Raw genomic sequence first — 19129 nt, 5'->3', positions numbered from 1 at the left:
GAAAAAAAAAAGATTCCCAGCCAGGTCTATGATTTGTGTGGAGTTTACATGTTTTTCCCTTACCTGTCTGTTTTCTGAGTGGCCCTGCTATGGAAGGTGTTATAGTTGGTGTTTAGCTAGATATTGATAAAGGAAAGAGAGCAAAGGGAACTTACACATTGAGCTTAAGAAACTGGGAAGTAGGAGCCTGCTTGCTCAGCCAGGAAACTACAGCTTCACTCTCCAGGGGATTACAGCATTGTGCTCCACCAAGGGAATTAACACTCCTCCATCCCCACCTCTGGTACAAGAAAGTTGGGGGTGCAGGACCATAGAGTCCTGCCAGTCTAATGAGGAGGTATAAACACATCCAAAGCACATAAAGTTTGGGAAGTTGATTGGTTCTTTTGAAAGGGCACCTGGCCCATCTCAAACTCAAGTTAATCTAATCCCAGGAAAACAAAGAAGCACTCTCTCTTTCTCTCTCGCTCATCTCCCTTGCCTACCTGGTGCACTGGCCCATTTGTTTGTGTGCTCTCTCACCTGGGAGCACATGGCCATGTGAGTCTAGAAGCCACTGGCCTCACAGCAGATGGTGTAGTCTCCAAAAGGACTAAGCTCTCTCTCACTTAGGAACCAGCACTTGCCCCATGTGCTGTGCATTCTTTCTTTGTAGCCCTGTGGCCTTAGCAGCCTTATGGCTGACAGCCACATGGACTCCACTACTGCAGCAACCAGGAGCAAGCTCAGCTACCTGTATGGGGACTAAGACCACTTAGTAGCCACCTGCAGGCTCCAAAAGACTATGCTTTAATGTGAAGCAGAAAGTCTGGACACTGGCTTTTATCTTGGACTTGTTGAGGACACAGATGGACTTTTTCTATGGTGCGACAGAAGGAGATGGGACATTGGAAACCCAGGGAGCAGCTACCATTTCCACTTGAATAAACCACCTTGCCATTGCACAATCTCTTGTGCATGATTTTTTTTTTTTTTTTTTTTTTTGTGATCACAGGAACAGCCTAATTATCACCAACAACACAGTGTTGGTTCCCATCTTGTGCCCTTAGCTGCCATGTAAGGCTCTGACCACCTACAACCCTGAAGTGGCCTAAGTCTATTGGAAAGTAATTATCTTAATTATTTTAATTAATATTTCTTAAATGATTATATAGCTCACATATTTCAGTGCTTAATATTAGGAGTGTTTGGGTCTTTATTTAGAAGTTTGGTGATGTTTTTGTGATAAAATATATGCCATAGAAACTTATTTCTTGTTTATATCAATTAGCCTGTTGTAAGGTACATTATTATACATTATTTCTCTTAAAGTTGCAGTTTCCAAGAACATATTTAAGGTCTTAAGTCAGGAGTTATTGTATAAAGCAGTGATTTTTCAACCTTTTAAAAAATCTCATGGCATATATAAACTAACTAATAAAATTCTACAGCACCCCCCAAATATATATGTACATATATATTTAACATAACAAAAAATAGGTATAATGTTGATTCATTTACACTGTACAGCTATCATTGTGTTGGCTGTAGTCTTTTTTCTTTTTGGACAATCTAAGGGAAAATAGGTCAGTGCCCCTGACTAATAGTTACCCAAGTATTATGTGTTTTATCTTGTTGTTGTTGTTTTGCATTATTGCAAAATAAAGTTATTTGAAGATAAACTTTTATGAAAGTCTCATAGAAGGACTTACATTCAAGTAGCACAATTTTGTGTCTCCTTTTAATCCTCAACATTCTTGAATATTGTAACAGCCAGCTGTTTACACAACATACTCAATATCTTACTCCAGCACCAGTGGACCCACAACTTCATGCTTGGGGGTTGGGAGACTTCAGCGCTCAGGCTCAGGGTGTCCCAGATTGGACCGCTTTGGCCACTGGCTCTGACAACACAGACAAGTCCTGTCATCCTGGCCCTTCCCTATTCTGGCACCTTCCAAAATCATGAGATACAAACCAAGACTTGCCCAGTATTGAGGCAGGGGTATCTGCCCAGTTCCCAGGAGGACACCAGATAGAATCCTGCCTAACAGTGTGCTAAACATGGTGGGGTGGCTATTCTTGTGACCCCTGGCAGGCTTTCCAACCAAGGAGCTTGAGCAGGTAGCCTCACCAGGGCCTTACCTGGCAGCCCAGGCAGAGAAGGAGGGACAAAGGAGGCACATGGGTGTGGCCACTCCTGTCCAAACAACTGGAACTATGTGAAGCTATTGACAAAGGCTTGCAAGGAGGGGTAGTCGTTTATCATCCTGGGCAGTGTGCAGAGCCCAGTGACTGCTGACCTCACCATTTGCAAGCACGTGGATGCAGGTGCTGTAGCAGCTTAGTGCTCATTGCAGAACTTGCTTGGTGCTGATCTACCATGTGCTCTTCTGCTCTTCTTGGCTTCAGACATTCATGTGTGCAGACAGCAGCTCCTGTTGCTTGGCTGGGTCAGGCATGAGCACCAGTAGTTCATTGAATATCTTCTGGAAGTTCTCCTTGAGCAGAACCTGGCAGGTCTTATAATACTGAACTGCAGAAATTATACCCCGTCAGAACTCCCCAAGTGTCTCTTTAACTCACTTAGGTGGGCTTCATCACTCTGCAGAAAATTCTTGTTGGACTGGATGAGTTGTAGGTTACTCTCTCGGAAGTTTTCAGGGACCAGGGAGGCACAGGGAGCTGGTGTCAACCTGGGAAGTTTAGTGGTGGTAGTGCTGGGAACACAGGCTGAGTGGTGGCTGGGCAGGTGGAAGAAACAGATGGGTGAATCTTGCTAACTAGGGGCACAATACCTGGCAGAGTTGAGGACAGAGTGCCCTTCAGGAGCACCACATAGCTGAAGCCTGGGGAGGGCCATCCTGGGAAGGCAGTGACTGGCCCCTTGGCTCTGCCCATAGGGGTTGGGGCTGCCGCTCACGGGGTACCCATTTTTTTTGAAGGGGCAGTGGTGGGGATGATGTGGCACCTAGCTTCTTGGAGCACATTTTCTTCTTCTTACCTTCTTTGGTGAAGATCTGGGTGGAAGCTGCCGCCAGTAGGGAGATGGTGGACATGCTCTACAGCTCCTTGGTGGTAAGTCTGGTGGAGCTATTCTCCTCTTCCTCTCTCTTTGTGGGGGTGAGCCCATTCTTCTTGCTTCCCTTTCCCATCTTCACAGCCTTCCTGGGGGGCTCACTGGCCCCTGGGTTGGGGTGTGCCACTTTCTTGCTGCCACTGCTATTCCAGTTAGAGATGGTGGTGTCTATGTTGGGCTTGGAGGTGGAGGACACCCCGACAGGTAAGTTGTCTCCCTGGAAGGTACTTCTGCTGCTAGTGGGAACACAGTGCACCAGTGCCAGCCCCACAGGGCCCAGGGCTGACACCCAGTGAAGCAGGAAGAGGAAGTGGAGATGCAGACTGGGGAAGTCTTCCTCTCTATGCTTCAAAGTGGGGGGTTGAAAGGATGCTCAGAAGTGTGGCCCCTGAAGCTGGTATGGTGGTTTACAGTATCATTTGTCCATGCTTCCTTGGGGCTTGGGCCATCAACCTGAGTCCAGACAGATGCCAGGGCCCCTGGGGGCTCCCTGGGTCCCCAAACCCTGGCCTCCTCGTCTCAGATGCTGCTGCCCTCCTCCCTGTCCTTGCTCCCATGACTTCCCTGCTGCTGCTGATTTGCCACTGAAGCCCAGATGACAGCTGCCACTTCTTGGTCCTCTTCTTACCTCTTCTTCCTCCAGCTTCTCTCGGGGCTCTGTTCAGCTCTGCAGCCACTGGCCTGGCCTTCTGGCCCCTGGCAGTTGTATCTGTCTACTTCCTCATAGTCCTGGCCACTCATGATTCCTTCATTCTGGCATGAGTGCCCCATTGCATAGCTGAATTACAGGTCATCTGGAGGTTCTATTGGGCCTGGGCATGGCTCTTACTGTGGCAGGCCGTCCTGTGGGCACTGAGGTCAATATAGGTGCACAAAGTATGGGTGAACTGCCCAGCCCTGCAGCGGTGCTCCTCACACAAAAAGTGCTCCTCTGGGAAGTTCTCACGAAGACTGTAGTCCCTGTAGTGCAAGGTTGGGCCTCACCCATATCACAGAAGTGGTAGAAGTAGTGGTCTGGATGCAGGTGCTCCAGCAGCTCAGCACTCATTGCAGAACTTGCAGAGCAGATTCCCACAGTGCAAGGCATCATGGGGTCTCCCTGCATGGGGTGTCTGATTCCAGGTCAGGTCCTTGAGTGAGTACCACTTGCGCTCATATGTGAGATATGAGCTGTTTGAGGCACAGCACGAGGCAGAAGAGCTCGTTGTGCTTCCATGTGTGTTGCCACAGGTCCCTGAAGAGGCCCAAGGGGGGCAACTGAGGGCACGTTGGATGCTTGTGCTGCCTGTACAAGGCAAACACTTTCCCAACAGCAAAGTAGATATCATACTTCTCATGCTGCAGCTGGTGGTTGGGGATTGTGGTGAAGGTGGGAAGCTTGGCAGTATCACTGTTTGCACAGTACCAGCATCTTGGTGGAGCAGCTGTAGCACACCAGCTGGTCAGTGGTTGCAGTGGCCCAGAACCTTGGCTTCCAGGTTCTCGCAGCACAACATGCAGCTCCCACAGACCCACTAGAGCATGGACCTCACTGCCTCCAGAGCCTGGCACTGACTATGGCCACTGCCACACCCCCTCCCAGCCTGTGTGCAAGGCCAGTCTCCTGGCACCTGCCCCTTCCTGGGTGACATTACTGCCCTAGGTAGTGCATGTTTTAAAAATTCTTGTGGCACACCATTTGAAAATAACTGGTATATGAGGTCTTTCCAGAAATTATCAAGCTATGTAATATGAAAAATAGAGACATTTATTGAAGATACAAGAAACATTGTACATGGGACAATGACACCTCAGTCCTCTTCAAAGTAGACATCTTGGGACCTCACACAGCTCTCCCAATCCCCACCAGCTGCTCCATTGTATTTTGCTGAATTTCATCAACAGTCTGAAATCTCTTCCCTTTCAAAGGTGATTTTAGTTTTGGGAAAAGCCAGAAGTCTCAGGGCACCAAATCTGGGCTCTAGGGGGCTGAGTCACCTGGGTGATTTGATGTTTCTGCCAAAACACTATGCACAAGATGTGATGAATGACAGGGTGCGCGTTGTCATGATAAAGTTGCAAATCACCAGTTGCCCATAGCTGCAGCCTTCTAAATCATCCAAACAGTTTCTGCAGAGGACTGTTCAAGCTTAAAGCAAAATCTGATGCAGATTTGTTACTCTCTCAGTCATTTTGAATGTGATGGCCACATAGTATACATACTCACTCAACAGCATCTACAGCCCCCACTGACTAGTACAGTGAAGTCATCATTGTTCATGCATGTACATTTCAGTCCACTCTCCTTGGCTGCCAGGTTACATTAGTTTTGTTTAAACCATTCTCATTGTATTAACAATGGCTGGACTTTTTCCATACAGACTTTGTATAGTATGTTCTAGTTTTGTTTCAGTTGTCTGTGAAAATTTAAGGTAGTCTACTCCCCTACAAGGACAAGAAACACGACTTATTCTTTGTTGAATCTTTCATCATTGTACACTCATATGTCATTGTACAGGCCTTTTTTATGGTGTGTAAGTTAGTAAGTACACCTAGATAAATGCTTGCTGAATGACTCAACATAAAGACATTCTATTTACATTTATGACATTTTTTCCCCCAGACATCTAAGGAGCAGGGCATTGATGACATTGCATTTTCAATTAAAAAATAGGAAAGGAAAAGTGGTCACTGTTTCTCTGACACTGGTACTTTGTTTTCCCCTGATCAAAGCCATTTAAGTGACTTAAACTTGAATTTGATATTTATTAAGCTTAAGGAATGAATTCTCCAGCTGTATTATAGTATATTAAGAATGGTAATTGAGACAACCTACACAAGATTATTGATCACATATTATGTGTATCATATTGAATTAAGTGCCAGAGCCCTTTAACATACATTCTCAAGAGGGAGACACTTTAACTACACAAATAAATCAAGGGTAAGAGGAAGCAAATTCCAAACCTGGATCACAAAATTGTTTCTCTATTATTAACCCTGTGTTCTTGAGGAAATCTGTTAATGTTTTGAGCCTCCTTTTTTCATATCTACAGTGAGAATTACAACCATTCTTTAATTTATAGCCAATTTAAATTTAAAGCAGATATGAGACAATAAGATGATATTCTGCAAACTGCTAAGTATTGTACAAGCACATAATTTTGTGTAATATAGAAACACATTAGAAAAGGGGAAGTGTAGCATGAGATAGATTACTCAGAGCAGTGAAACTTGGGAAAGAAAAGGGAGGATTAAGTTCCATGTCCCACAATCTTCCAGAAGGTTGCAGAACTAGACAGGTGAGAACAAAGGTGCTTGTCTCCAATGCGAAGAGGAAGAAGATTCCAGAGTATGGCTTGCCCTGCTATATGAAGAAGGTGGCCTAAAATGGACTGGACTCAACTTTTTTTTTTCATAGGGGAGGAGGATTTAGGCTGCTGAAAGCATCATATTGAGAAATTCTAAAGCATGCTTATGACACTTAAAAGGAAGAAAAAATCTAGTCTATATTTTGATGGAATATGGGGTAAAATTATATGCTTTATAGGGTTAATTAAAAGCTGAGGAAATAGAAGTGAATTCAGCCTATGTGTTGCTGGCATCAATGTTTATAGCAGCAGCAGCAGCTGCTTCAGTCTGTGGGGAATCACTCTTAAGTCACTGGGATTGTTGCTAGTATCCCAGCGAGCTCTTCCAACCCTGTGGGTTAATCATTTAATTCTAATCTGATCCTAGGAGCTTGGACCACTGCCTTTGATCAAACAAACATCACTTGGCAGCTATCATTTGACTTCATTGCCTTTTGGGCTCTTTCCTGTGTCATTTACTTTCTATGTCATGGGCTTGGTTTGCTGGCATACTGACTGCTTGATATACTCTATGAATTTGATGTCTTTGCCTCTAATGAGGCTAGAAGCGCTTTCAGGTTAGATATTAAGAATCTATAGAGAGAAGGAGACAGGTAATTGTCATCCCTTGGTAGCAAACGAGCATTTGTAGGGAAAGTTAGCAGCTCCTTTGGCACCATGTAAAGGTATGGATAAAAGCTGGTCAGGTAATAATGTAAGTCACTGCACCTGAGTAGTTAAAAATCTAGTGACATATGACGTGATCTGTATTTCATTTAATTCTCAAGAAGTGCTAGTTTGAATCTTCACTGATTTCTTCCTTATAAAGCTATAAAGCTTCTTTTTTCTTTTATTTTGTATTCGATAGGAGACAGTGTTAACTGATGCCTATGTATACTTTCTATACCTAACAATCTGAGAAGAGAAGGGTATGCACAGAAGAAAACACTCTTAACAGGTTTATTAGTGTACAATACTATCTATAGGCACAATATAGTACAGCAAATCTCTAGAACTGATTCAATTTGTGTAACTAAAATTTTATACCCCTTGACACTTTGCCCTTCATACTTCTGTCCACCAAATCTTCCTCTTACATAACCATATTTTCAGGCAGAAGAGAGTTGTTTTCAAAAAATAAAATAAAATATTTGTATCACTTTTTTTTTTGTATGCAACTTACTGGCTTTATTCCCCTCTCCAATAACTGTAGAAAACCCAAGTGTCTTTCCACAGCTGAATTTTAGAATAGTGGTACATTTGATACAATGGAATACCGATTGACAATAAAAAGACCTACTGCGACAAAAATGGGGAGAGAGAGAAACAACCCCCCATCAAAAGGAAAGGTAGAATCCCCAGAAAGAGTGCTAAATGAAATAGAGGGGAGCCAACTATCAGATATGGAATTCAAAACATGGCTTATGGAGAAGCTCAATGAGCTCAGCGGAAACTACAAAGAACTCCAGAAAAACTACAAGAAACTTACTGAGAATTACACCAGTATGAAACAGGACATGGAAGCTATCAATAAGAGCCAGGAGGAAATGAAGAATATGATCTCTGAATTGAAGAATACAGTAGAAGGAATTAAAAGCAGGCTAGAGGAAGCAGAAGATCAGATCAGTGAGCTGGAGGACAACTTAGACAAAAACTCCCAGACAGTGCAACAAAATGAAAAAAAAACTGAACAAGACTAAACAGGTTCTAAGACAGCTGCAGGACAACATGAAACGTAATAATATCCATATCATAAGAATTCCAGAAGGAGAAGAAGAAGAACAAGGGATAGAAAACCTCTTTGAAAAACTAATGACAGAAAACTTCCCTAACATGAGGAGAGAAAGAGTCACGCAAGTCCAGGAAGCACAAAGGGTCCCAATGAAGATGAACCCCAACAGGCCCCCTTCAAGACACATCGTAATTAAAATGGTAACATTGAAAGACAAAGAGAGAATCCTAAAAGCAGCAAGAGAGAAACAACTAATAACATACAAGGGAGCTCCAATAAGGCTATCATCAGATTTCTCAGCAGAAACACTACAAGCCAGAAGGGAATGGCAAAAAATATTCCAAGCAATGAAAAGCAAAAGCCTACAACCAAGAATACTCTACCCAGCAAGGCTCTCATTCAAAATGGAGAGTGAAATAAGGAGTTTCCAAGACAAAAGAAGGCCAAAAGAATACATCTCCACCAAACCAGCATTGCAAGAGATTCTAAAGGGTCTGCTATAAGAAGATGAAGAAACAGAGAGAGACAGAGAGGAACACCAGTACAAAGGGGGAAAATGACAATGAATAAGTGCTTAAAGAAAGAAGGAACTTCTACCATTTGCAACAACATGGTTGGAACTAGAGAGAATTATGCTTAGCGAAATAAGCCAGGCAACGAAAGAAAAATACCTTATGCTATCACCTATTACAGGAAACTAATGAACAACACAAACAAATGAGCAAAACTGAACCAGGGGTATGTAAATAAAGAATAAACTAACAGTAACAAAGGGGGAGATGGGAGGGAGAGAAGGGGGTAAGAAGGGAAAGGGTCTAGTCAAAGAACATCTATAAATGACCCATGGACATGGACAACTGGGTGGGGACTGAATGTGAGAGAAGGGTGGGCAGGGTACAGGGAAGCAAGAGGAGGGAGAAAGGTAGGACAACTGTAATGGAAAAACAAACAAAAAAATTTTTAGTGGGGGAAAAAATGAAAATATAAAGAATAGAAATGCAAGTTCAGTGAATATTAGAAGGACAAGGATTTTCCTTCACACTGTATATTTTTCTCCCTATCTGATCCCTCCACAGCTTGGCATTCTAAAAAAGTAAGTAATGACATAAGTTTCTTTGCATAAAACTAATAAGACCAGTTGTTAATAGAGGTGTTTTTTTTTTTTAACTAAGACTTTGACTGGAATGTCATGCCTAAAGGAGACATGCTTGGGCTTGGTTGTTACCAAAAAGCTCTGAGGAACTGGGATTGACTTTCAAAGGTAATAAAAGTCCACAAGATAAAAGGCCTGGTACCTTGGATGGATGAGCGGTCCATGGCAATCTTTCCAGGGAAGGAATGAAGGTTGTTTTACTTAAAGATGGCTAGATGGGACCTTAAGGCACAATGGAAATCCAGAAGGACTTGGAAAAGACAGGTGTTTACTGACAAGGTCGAATGCCAGGTATGTGGTTCTGCTTCTGTGCCTTGAAGGGCAGACTGAAGGTCACCCTAAATGTTTTTTGGATAAGTTCCAGCAAAGCGGAACTAAAGATCATGTGATCATTTTCTGCTCTTGTTGTATTTATGCAAATGAACAGGATAAATTTAAAATGGACTTAATGCAGTCCCTTTAATGACAAGGAGGGTAATCTTAGCGAGAAAAATCGCGATTCAAGGAGAATCACAATGCTCAGTGGTACACTATAAAATAGTGCAGCCAACCATCTTTAAAGTTTCTTTTCTTTTCATTTAAAATTTGTTTTCATTTGGAAGTTAAACTATGTCTGTGGCATTATCAAAGATGTTTAATTTACAGGCAAATAGAATGTCAAATACCCTGCAACTGGATGTCTTTCCAATAAGACAGTCCTACAGATTTAGAGACTTGTATGTGGGTTATGTTACATATATTAACATGTGTTTTCTGTTTTCAAAGGGCATAAGCCTACGATCTCATTACCTGAGTGATTGTCTGTACGTATAGGCCTCACTTAATCCTGTCTGCATTGCTGCCTCCTGAGACTCAATGGTTTGGCTGAACTAACTGCTGGGTTGGTGAAGAATGGGGTGGTCTGTGGGCTTCACTTTAAAACTGGTTTCTCTTTTCTGTCCTAAAGGTTTGGACAGAAAGAGCCCAGAGGCCTGAGAGGGGGGAAGTCTAAAATATTTCCCTCAGTCCAAACTAAGTATAATGGGCAAAAGGGTTTTGGACAGGTGAGATGGACCTGGCACACCTTCCTCCAAAGAAGTCCTTCTTTTCCCTAATGTGGGACATTGAAAAATTAATACCTGTCTTTTGTCATCTAGTGGTTATGGATTGAATGATGTCCTTTAACCCTGTTGCCAAATGTGTTGCCTCCAGAATACAACAAGGATGCCAGCCTGTTAAATCAAGCATGCCATTGTCCGGGGACAGCCAACCAACCTGGAGTCTACATGATCCTTCCCCATGTGGGAAGGCCACCCTCCCCTCCACACCCCCACTCTTATTAGGGATTTCTGGACCCAAGGGTAGGTAGGACGACATCCATGTCCAGCTTGAAGCAGCTAGAGGAGCTCGAGACCTTTGCCTATTGTCCTTTATAAGATTATAAAGGGTCTTAAGTCTGAGAGGGAGGGATTGTTATTTTTTCGGCAGCCATCCATCTCGAGAGACGATGGTGTAGCTTCTTAAGAGTCTATCTGCACTGCCGAGAATGACTGTGCAGTCTGACTTGGGAGTGACACGGTATCTGTCTCCTCCCGTGTTGAATCGACATCTTGTGATGACGCTGGAGTGTCCTCTCCAGTGAAGCTGAAGCTACAGAGCCTGGGCAGGGTGATATGGAGGGTCTGCTGTTGCCCATGCAGCAGACCCCCCCCTCTCTTCGCAGCTGAAGGGTCCAAGGGAAAGACGGAGTCAATACAGCTTGGCTTCAGGTGCGCCGCAGGAGTTGCCGGTGTTGACTACAACGTCAAACCACCTTAGGGACTCCGGCTCCGGATTTTCTGTCGGGGTTTACTCCCTTAGCCTTTCCCCTGAAGAGGTATGCCGCAAGGCAGTGGAGGTTTTTTGGAGTCAGAGTTTTCCTTCTCTGTGTTATTTTTTACTGTTAAAATAATTAATTAATTAATTAATTTTTAAAAAATAAGAAGAAGAATATATGAAAGGGTGAAGCAGGAGAGCTTGTATGTATGACCCATGGGCATGAACTTGGGGGTGGATTGTTGGGGGAGGGAGGGTGCTGGGCAGAGGGGAGCAAAGGGGAAAAAACTGGAGCTATTGTAACAATATAATAAATAAAATATACTTAAAAAAAAAAAGACCTACTGAACCATGAACATGAATCTCAAAGATGTTATAAGACTTAGTATGTTATATGATGCCCTGGAAAAGGTAGAACCACAGGAACCAAAATTTTATTAGTGGTTGTCTGGAGTAGGAGCTGACTTTAAAACCAACTTAAACAAACAAACAAACAAACCCAGAGCCATTTTTCACCTCTATTACCAAAAGCCTGCAGTTTAGAGACCCTGTGGAGAAACAGGCACTCGTGCACATGAATACAAGTTGAATGAAAACAGAGAAAGAATGAACAATGAATAAGGGTAGGCTGGGAATACCTGGGGTAAAAAAATTATTTATATTCTCTTGGCCATATATTTTTCACTAGACTCTGTCTTAAGTGATAAGGTTAATAGAAATATCTACTTAAAATTTTTGATTTCAGTATTGTAATTAAGCAAAAATTCTGAGGAGACCTCCAACTGTATGAAAAATTAAACCCTAGAGTAGACAGTTTTTGAAGATTTACTGTGCTGGTTAATTTAATGTGTTGACTTATGTAAGCTGTGGTACCTACTTGGTTGCCAGTTATTAGGGGCACATACATATGATGTTGTGAAACTATATTTTAAATGTGATTAACACTTAGAATCCATTGACTTTAAATAACACACTTTACCTTCTGTAATGTATGTGGGTCTTACTTAACCAATCCGTTGAAAGCTTTAATAGTGAAGACTGAAGTTTCCCGAAGGAGAAATTTTGCTTCAAGACTGAAAGATAGAAGCTCTGCCTGAGTTTCCAGTCTGCTGGTCTAACCTACAAATTTTGGAGTCACCAGCACCTACAAAATTCTGTGAACCATATTCTTTGCTCAATCAATTGATCAGTCTATCTAAATACCTATCTATCTATCTAATCTGCCTTCCCCAGTATAACAAACAGAATATACATGAATAAACACGAGTGAGCTAGGCCCACTGTGAATCAAAGCTGGGGTTTTAAGGCCAGAGGTTGAATTTGTTGGTCCAGATCCACAGTCTGGTCATCAGCACCTGGTCATCAAAGCATGCTATAAAACCTTTTAAATTGTTAAGTGATGAATCATTATCTTTTCTTCTTTTTAGTTTTCTTGGCACCTACTAAATAAAGCAACTATTATGATACATTGTACTGCCAGTAAAGCAATTTAATTTTAAATACCTTAAGGCCAGGGAAAGTATTTCTATTTCTTCTTTTCACTGTTAGAAAGAAGCATAGTCTCTGCCCATAATTGCTGCTCCATACCTATATTCTTAAATATCTTTTGTATATGCTGGCCTCTGATTCCTTGTACACTATATACAATGCAGAAAGCTGGAGGTAGCCCTAAGTCATACAATGGCACATTTGAAAGTAGTTCTATTATATAACAAATTCCATTCAATGGCACTCCTTTTAAGTAGCTCACTGCAGTTTTCAATTTCAATTGCAAACAGATAAAAGCATGCCTGCAAAATGAACTTGTATAGTAGCTTATAAGCACATGAAGGATTAAAAACTGCATTCTCCTTTTTTAACATTGCAATGATTTTCTACTGATTGCACATTATTTTTTTTGAGTAAAGGATCAGAAAATTGAGCATTTTAAGAAATAACCTTGCAATGAGAAAGCTAAAATGACCTAAGTAGACTTTCTGATTGTCTTCAAATTTGGATGACTTTATATATATTTTTAAATGATGAGATGCCCCTTTTGGTCTGTCTTTGAATTTGGAATGTAAGCTTTCTTATTTGTCTTTTAGATCAAATGTTTAGAGCCAATTTTGTGTGAAGCTCTGAGAACTACAGGCCTGCAGAGCTGGAAGAACAACATTGCCTGCCTGCATTTTAAAACCCATAAGGCTATCAGAAAATCCTAGGTTTACCACCTGTGTTTCTGCTCATTCTATGTTGCATTTTTTATTTTCTTTCATTCTTCTAACTTTCTATTGTGTTTGGTGTGACTTCCTTTCTCTTGACCATGTGATATATTAGTTTGTTTTTCTTGTTTTGCTTATGTATTTCTTGTTCTATCTCCTTTTCTGCTCCCCTTTTCCTCCCTACCCTAAGTCTTTTTAGAGATCAGCACTGATATCACAAGCCTGAAAAATTACCTCTTCTTTATTTTGAAATATTTCAGCTTACAGATGAACTCTCTGGTTGTCCACAGCTGATCCACAGATATTCTTCAGCTGCCTAATGGCAGATAATACTTTTGAAGAGCAGGTGGGTTCACTCAGTCTCTGAATGTATAAACCTAAAGCAGTGTAGTGAGAAGCTAGAAAAACTTCTTGGCAAGTAGAATGGGGAAACTGAGAGATAACAGAACAAACTAGATGAGCAATATGCAGCCTGACACAGAAGGCCACTCCCTAAAAATAACATCTAGGCCTCAGTTGTATTTCAGCTCCAGGCCCAGAAAAACAATAAAACCAGGTGGGCAACTTCAGGACCAGCTGCAGTGACTAATGACACCTGCCCTGGCACTGACAAATCAGTAGAGACAAAGACCTTGAAAAGGCACACCTAGAAAAGATAAATATTTTGCTGAAACACTCCCCTGAGACCTCCTCTAAAATTCCTGCCTACAAGAGAGAGAAAAACCCACAAGTCAAAGGGCCCAGCATGAGTTCTCTCTCTCTGGGGAGCACATTTGTACCTTTCTCTTCTTTCTCTCCTTGCCCCACAGGAATGCATCTGCTAAACTCTAAGGGACTCCTCCAGACTTGCAACCAGGGGAACAATTGGCAGCAGTAGCTTGACCTGGGCTAACCCCTTGAATCTGTCTCCAAGAATCCCTTCTCTCTGACTTCCCAGTGAGCTAAAGCAGATCAGCTTAGGTCTCTCTTGTTGCTTATTCTATGCTAAGTCCTTCCTTGTTTTACTACTTTAATAAACATATTCTCAGTCTCTTGGACTGGTGTGAAATCTTTCCCACATCATGTCAAGAACACTTACACTACCAGCTGGCCCTAGGCAGACCCTTGCTCAGTGCCAGGTCCTCTTTCCACAAACAACCTAACTTTGATGGGTGAGCTGAACTCAGAGTGACTTTGTGTGGAATACATTGCCCCCTCATATTTCACCCAAGGTTCTTTATTAGTAGGTCACTAGAAGAAGAAAAAAGGGATATGTCATCATCAATCACCCACCCTTGACATTTTGTTGATTCCAGGAAGAAATTGCTTTAGTTGAATAAAAGTTTATACTTAAACATTTAATTCCCCCTTCAGGTTCAATGATGTATTTTTATGGTTCATATAAGAAAAACTTTGATTCCAGAATTTCTCTTAATTTGAGATGAATTTTTCTCTTTATTTATCTTCTTTTTTCTTCCCTTCATACTTTTTTTTCACTCTTACTTCACTGTTAACTGTTGAATAATTTAAGTTTTGTTTGTTTTTCTTTTCTTTTTTAAACCTTTCAAGAGAGGTGAAATAAGTTCTTTAAAAAACAAAAACTTCTTCTACCAGGGTGAGCAATGTATTTGGGAATGGGAATGAAAATTTTAATGCTTTCAGTTGATTATTTATGAAAAATTCTACCTATACTTCATTTTACTTCATGTTCAGATATGCAAGTGTGTTACACAGAAAACTGCACTTCTTAAAATGTTAAAAAAATAATCTTTCATAAGTTTTATCTTCCCTTGGAAAACAGTTTCTTCACCTAGCACATTACAAGAATCCAGTTCTATTCACAACAAATATTTATTGAACAGATGACATTTAATTGCAGAGTTGAACAAATGCATGTACTAGATATAATCAAGGTTATGTTCTGAGCCGAAGCTGTCACCTTCTTTCCCTTGTATTTTAAAGTAGCACTTCCATTTTAAAAATATACCATTTTTATTTATTTATTATTAATTAATTAATTAATTAATTTTTAATCCTTTCCTTTTCTATTTCCTTGTTAATAGTGCATGGTTTAACTTTTCCTTTTTAAAAAAAATTTACTGATTGATGAGAGTCTTTTTATAGACATTGTGCCAAGTTTTCAGGATATACAAATGATATATCTTTCCTCCAATAGCTCTCCATTTAACAGGGTAGACAAGTATAGAACACCCACCCATTCTGGGTTTTAAACATATGTTGGGCTTTAAGCATACAACAACAAAGATTGTGGATAAATGAGAACAATTATAAATCCCTAGCTGACCAAGGACCTTAATGAGTGTTTGTGTGTGTGTGTGTGTATAAATAATTACAAATAATCTAAAATCATTATTTTTTTCTATTTAATTTGTTCCTAATTAATTTGGTGCTTTTAGAGTCTAGGTGAGAAAATTATAATAAAATGAATATTTCACCAAATAACTGTTACTATCATGAAAATATACTAAAATATACTAAAATGTTTACAATAATTTTTATTATAAAATGAGAAATACAGTAGTCCCTCTCTATATTGTGGTTCACTTATTGCGGCCTCACTGTATTGCAGGATTTTTAAAAATATTACATTTAATTATTTATCGTGGATTTTTCACTATATCGTGGGATTTTGTGGTACTGTATATGTATGTTGTTAAAGTTATGTAGGTTTAAGAGTGTAAAATAAATATAAGGTTCCTACTTCACAGAGGGGTCTAGAACCCTCGATAAGTGAGGGAATGCTGTACATCCTTGAAGTATGGATAGGGGAATTATCCCAAATTGTACCTAAGAATGCAAAAACAATTTAAAACTCCCCATACATAAATGAAAATAGTATTTCAGGTCAAAAGCTAATAAGGCTCTTTAAAAAGTAACATTATCATTCGTCTTACATGGTGAGGAAATTTTTCTGCATTACAACACTGAATGCTTTTAAAAGTGCTATTTGTTGGATTATTTACCTCAGACCCTACAGATACTTTTTGCTCATCTTTACTTGTGCTCCGTTGACTTGTTTTCAACTATTTTTTTCCTTTGTATTTACTGCAATTAATTAAATTAAGACTCCTTTGTCAGCAATTCTACTTCTAGGGTATCTATTTTGTCTTATTTTATTTTATGATTTTTTTCTGACTAGCTGTTTACTATTATGATTTTGGTCTTCAGTTTGTTATCTTCTATAACCCTCAAAAAAGGTAGATTATATGGTCACTTTCTAACCAAAGACACAAGTTACAGGTAAGAAAGTAACATTACTAAAACACAAAGATTTTAATAGTAGATTTGGGTTTCAGACCTAGATTTGGCTGACACTTGTGTACCTTCTAAACCTTAATCCCATTATCTTTCTCCAAGCAGTTAAATGGCTATTGTTAGTGGTTGTTTTTTAGAGCAAACTAATAGCAGCTATAGTTTTACTTATTTATTATTATTTTACCAATGTTTATAGTTCCATAATGCTTTTAAAGAAAGTTAAGTATTTTAAACATAAGAAAATAAGGTGTTCCTTGATTGCTGTTACTTAAGTATACTTTGTCATACAAAAGCAAAAGTATAACTGAAAGAAAATATTCCAGTATGTGACCCAATTCAGTGTTTTTGATACATGAGTGGAGGTTTCAAGAATTGAAATGGGATTTAAATAACAAGTCTTTTAAAGAAGAAAACACACACCACTTAGTTATGTGCAACTTAAAAAAAAATTAATTGTTTTTCTATTACAGTTGTCCGATTCCCCTCCCATTGTTCTCCCCTGCCCTAAAAATTTTAGATTGATACTCTAATATTTGACTGGGTCAAATGATATGCTGATTTAAATATTCTGTCTCCATTGGAAGATGTCCTAGTTCTCCCACAATGTGACATCTTACATGCATTCCAGTGGCTTCTGTAGAATATTTACTACCCAGTAATCATCTTAGCTCATTTACAGCTGTGCTAAGGAAAAGTTTTATTCTGACTGTGACCAGAAAGTGTCCTCTTCTTTTTCCTTCAGTACAACTAAGAAATATTTAAGATTTCATACTATTCATCTTAGTTTTCTTTTGGGAAGACCAAGGTTGTTTTAACAAAAATGTTTTCATCATGTTAAATAGGACTGTCAAGTCTTTTAGCACAACTCATTTTTCCTAAAGAACCAATTTTATTTTGTAGTAATGAATGGATATAATATCCCTGCACAAGGGAAAGAGTTATTTGTGCCAAATTGAGGATCAGGAGGTTCTTTTTCTGGTTTGTATTCCGTCCAGTTTACTTTTTATCTTGTCTCAGTAAATATAGTAATTTTAAAATCTGGAGATAGTGGTGACTCTTGAAGAAGTATGTTGTATTACAATTAGTTTTTTAGCACAAAACTTAAGTATTTTGATAGTATTTTTTCATCTGGAGCTCTGCAAAAAGTTTTCCTGCATAAAAATAAACAGGTTGATGAAAGGGGCTAGTGCCTGAATCTTTTGACTTAAATATATACATTGAAATTATATAATTATGTTGTACTTGGCCTTTCGATGAAAGCATTTATCATGCAAAATAGCAAAGAACAGACAACAAATTTATGTTTTTATTATTTATAGCACTTAAAATATGTAAAGTTTATTCACTGTAAACAGATCAAAGAAATTTAAAAATCTCCAAGTGACTGCCAAATCTAATTTTTGCCTATATTTACAAATTTTCTATCTTTAAATAGAATAAGAATTATTTTTATACACCCTTTTATTTACAGCAAATGGGCAATGAAATGAATTAAACTGCATAATTAATGTTTCCCAGTAATGCTTGGCTTCATGTATAGGAGTCAGAAAAGATGAGTATGTATTTGCACATTCATGGGCATTAGCTTAGGAATACTCATTTGTAGTAATTTGAACTGGACATATATGAAAATGTTTCAATGAAGATTTGGGTATATTGAGTTTCTGAAATTTGAGGAAGTATTGCAAAAAACAAACAAACAAACAAACAAACAAACAAAAAACCCTGAAATTTCAAGTCAGACAAAGTTTAAGTTAAATTTCTATTTTGTGGAGGAAAGATGGCAGCAGAGTAAGTAGAAGTGTTGTCTGCTTGCTCCCATCACAGAAGGACTTGGAGTACAAACACAGCATGGAGAGTGAGTGACTGGAGCATGGGAGCAGCATGGGAGAGGGCAGAAACCACAGCCTGTGCTCTACAAGTGGAGTCACCAGGCTTCCCAGCCCAGCACCTCTGCTGCACTGAAAGGTACAGCTGCTGACCAGCTCATTAGCTGGGATCTGCTTGGAAACTGCACTCCCATGATAGGTCTGGGAGAGTCAATGAGAGGGTTTGGTGAAATGGTTGGAGGCACAGGAAGACAGAGGCCAGCCTGACTACGAGAAACTGTGTGAACTGAGAGTTGGTAATGACTCCTGGGCTGGCAACCCTGCACCTGTGGGTGCATGCACCAAGGTTCTGCCAAACAAAAATGAAGACCACTGATGCAGTTTAGAAGTCACACAGATACTTTTTTGGAAGGGGAGTGGAAACAAGATGTGAGACTGTTTGTTTATCCTCCCTCTCACATTAAATATATAACATAAAACTATTATATAAACCTAATACTATACACTTCCAGTTTCTCACTTCATTCTGCATTCTTCCCTCCCTTTTTCAACATACAATGTAAATATTACTTACTGTCTTGCATAGCCTTGACCCTACTTCCTACAACGATTTTTCTACCATCTTCCCTCTCAAAAATCATCTCCTTATCAGTTAAAACAACTTTTATCAGTTTTTCATATAGTATAATAGTCTTAACCTCTTTAAATTTCTATTAATACTGACTCATTTGCAGCTTATAGTGTGTTTGTAGGTGGGAATATTTTTGAGAATGTGGGT

The 19129-nt window shown here is 39.8% G+C and overlaps 1 pseudogene; it reads right to left on the bottom strand.

Moving 5' to 3' along the window:
* Positions 1–2197: 2197 nt before the first annotated feature.
* Positions 2198–4689, bottom strand: LOC150001988 (E3 ubiquitin-protein ligase ZNF598 pseudogene; annotated as a pseudogene).
* Between the last annotated feature and the right edge of the window lie 14440 nt (positions 4690–19129).

Source organism: Furipterus horrens, unplaced genomic scaffold, assembly GCF_987537825.1.
Source record: "Furipterus horrens unplaced genomic scaffold, mFurHor1.1.pri manual_scaffold_9, whole genome shotgun sequence".
Classification (NCBI taxonomy): domain Eukaryota; kingdom Metazoa; phylum Chordata; class Mammalia; order Chiroptera; family Furipteridae; genus Furipterus; species Furipterus horrens.
The sequence above is the reverse complement of the archived record's forward strand: the minus strand, read 5'-3'. Positions and strand labels throughout refer to the sequence as shown.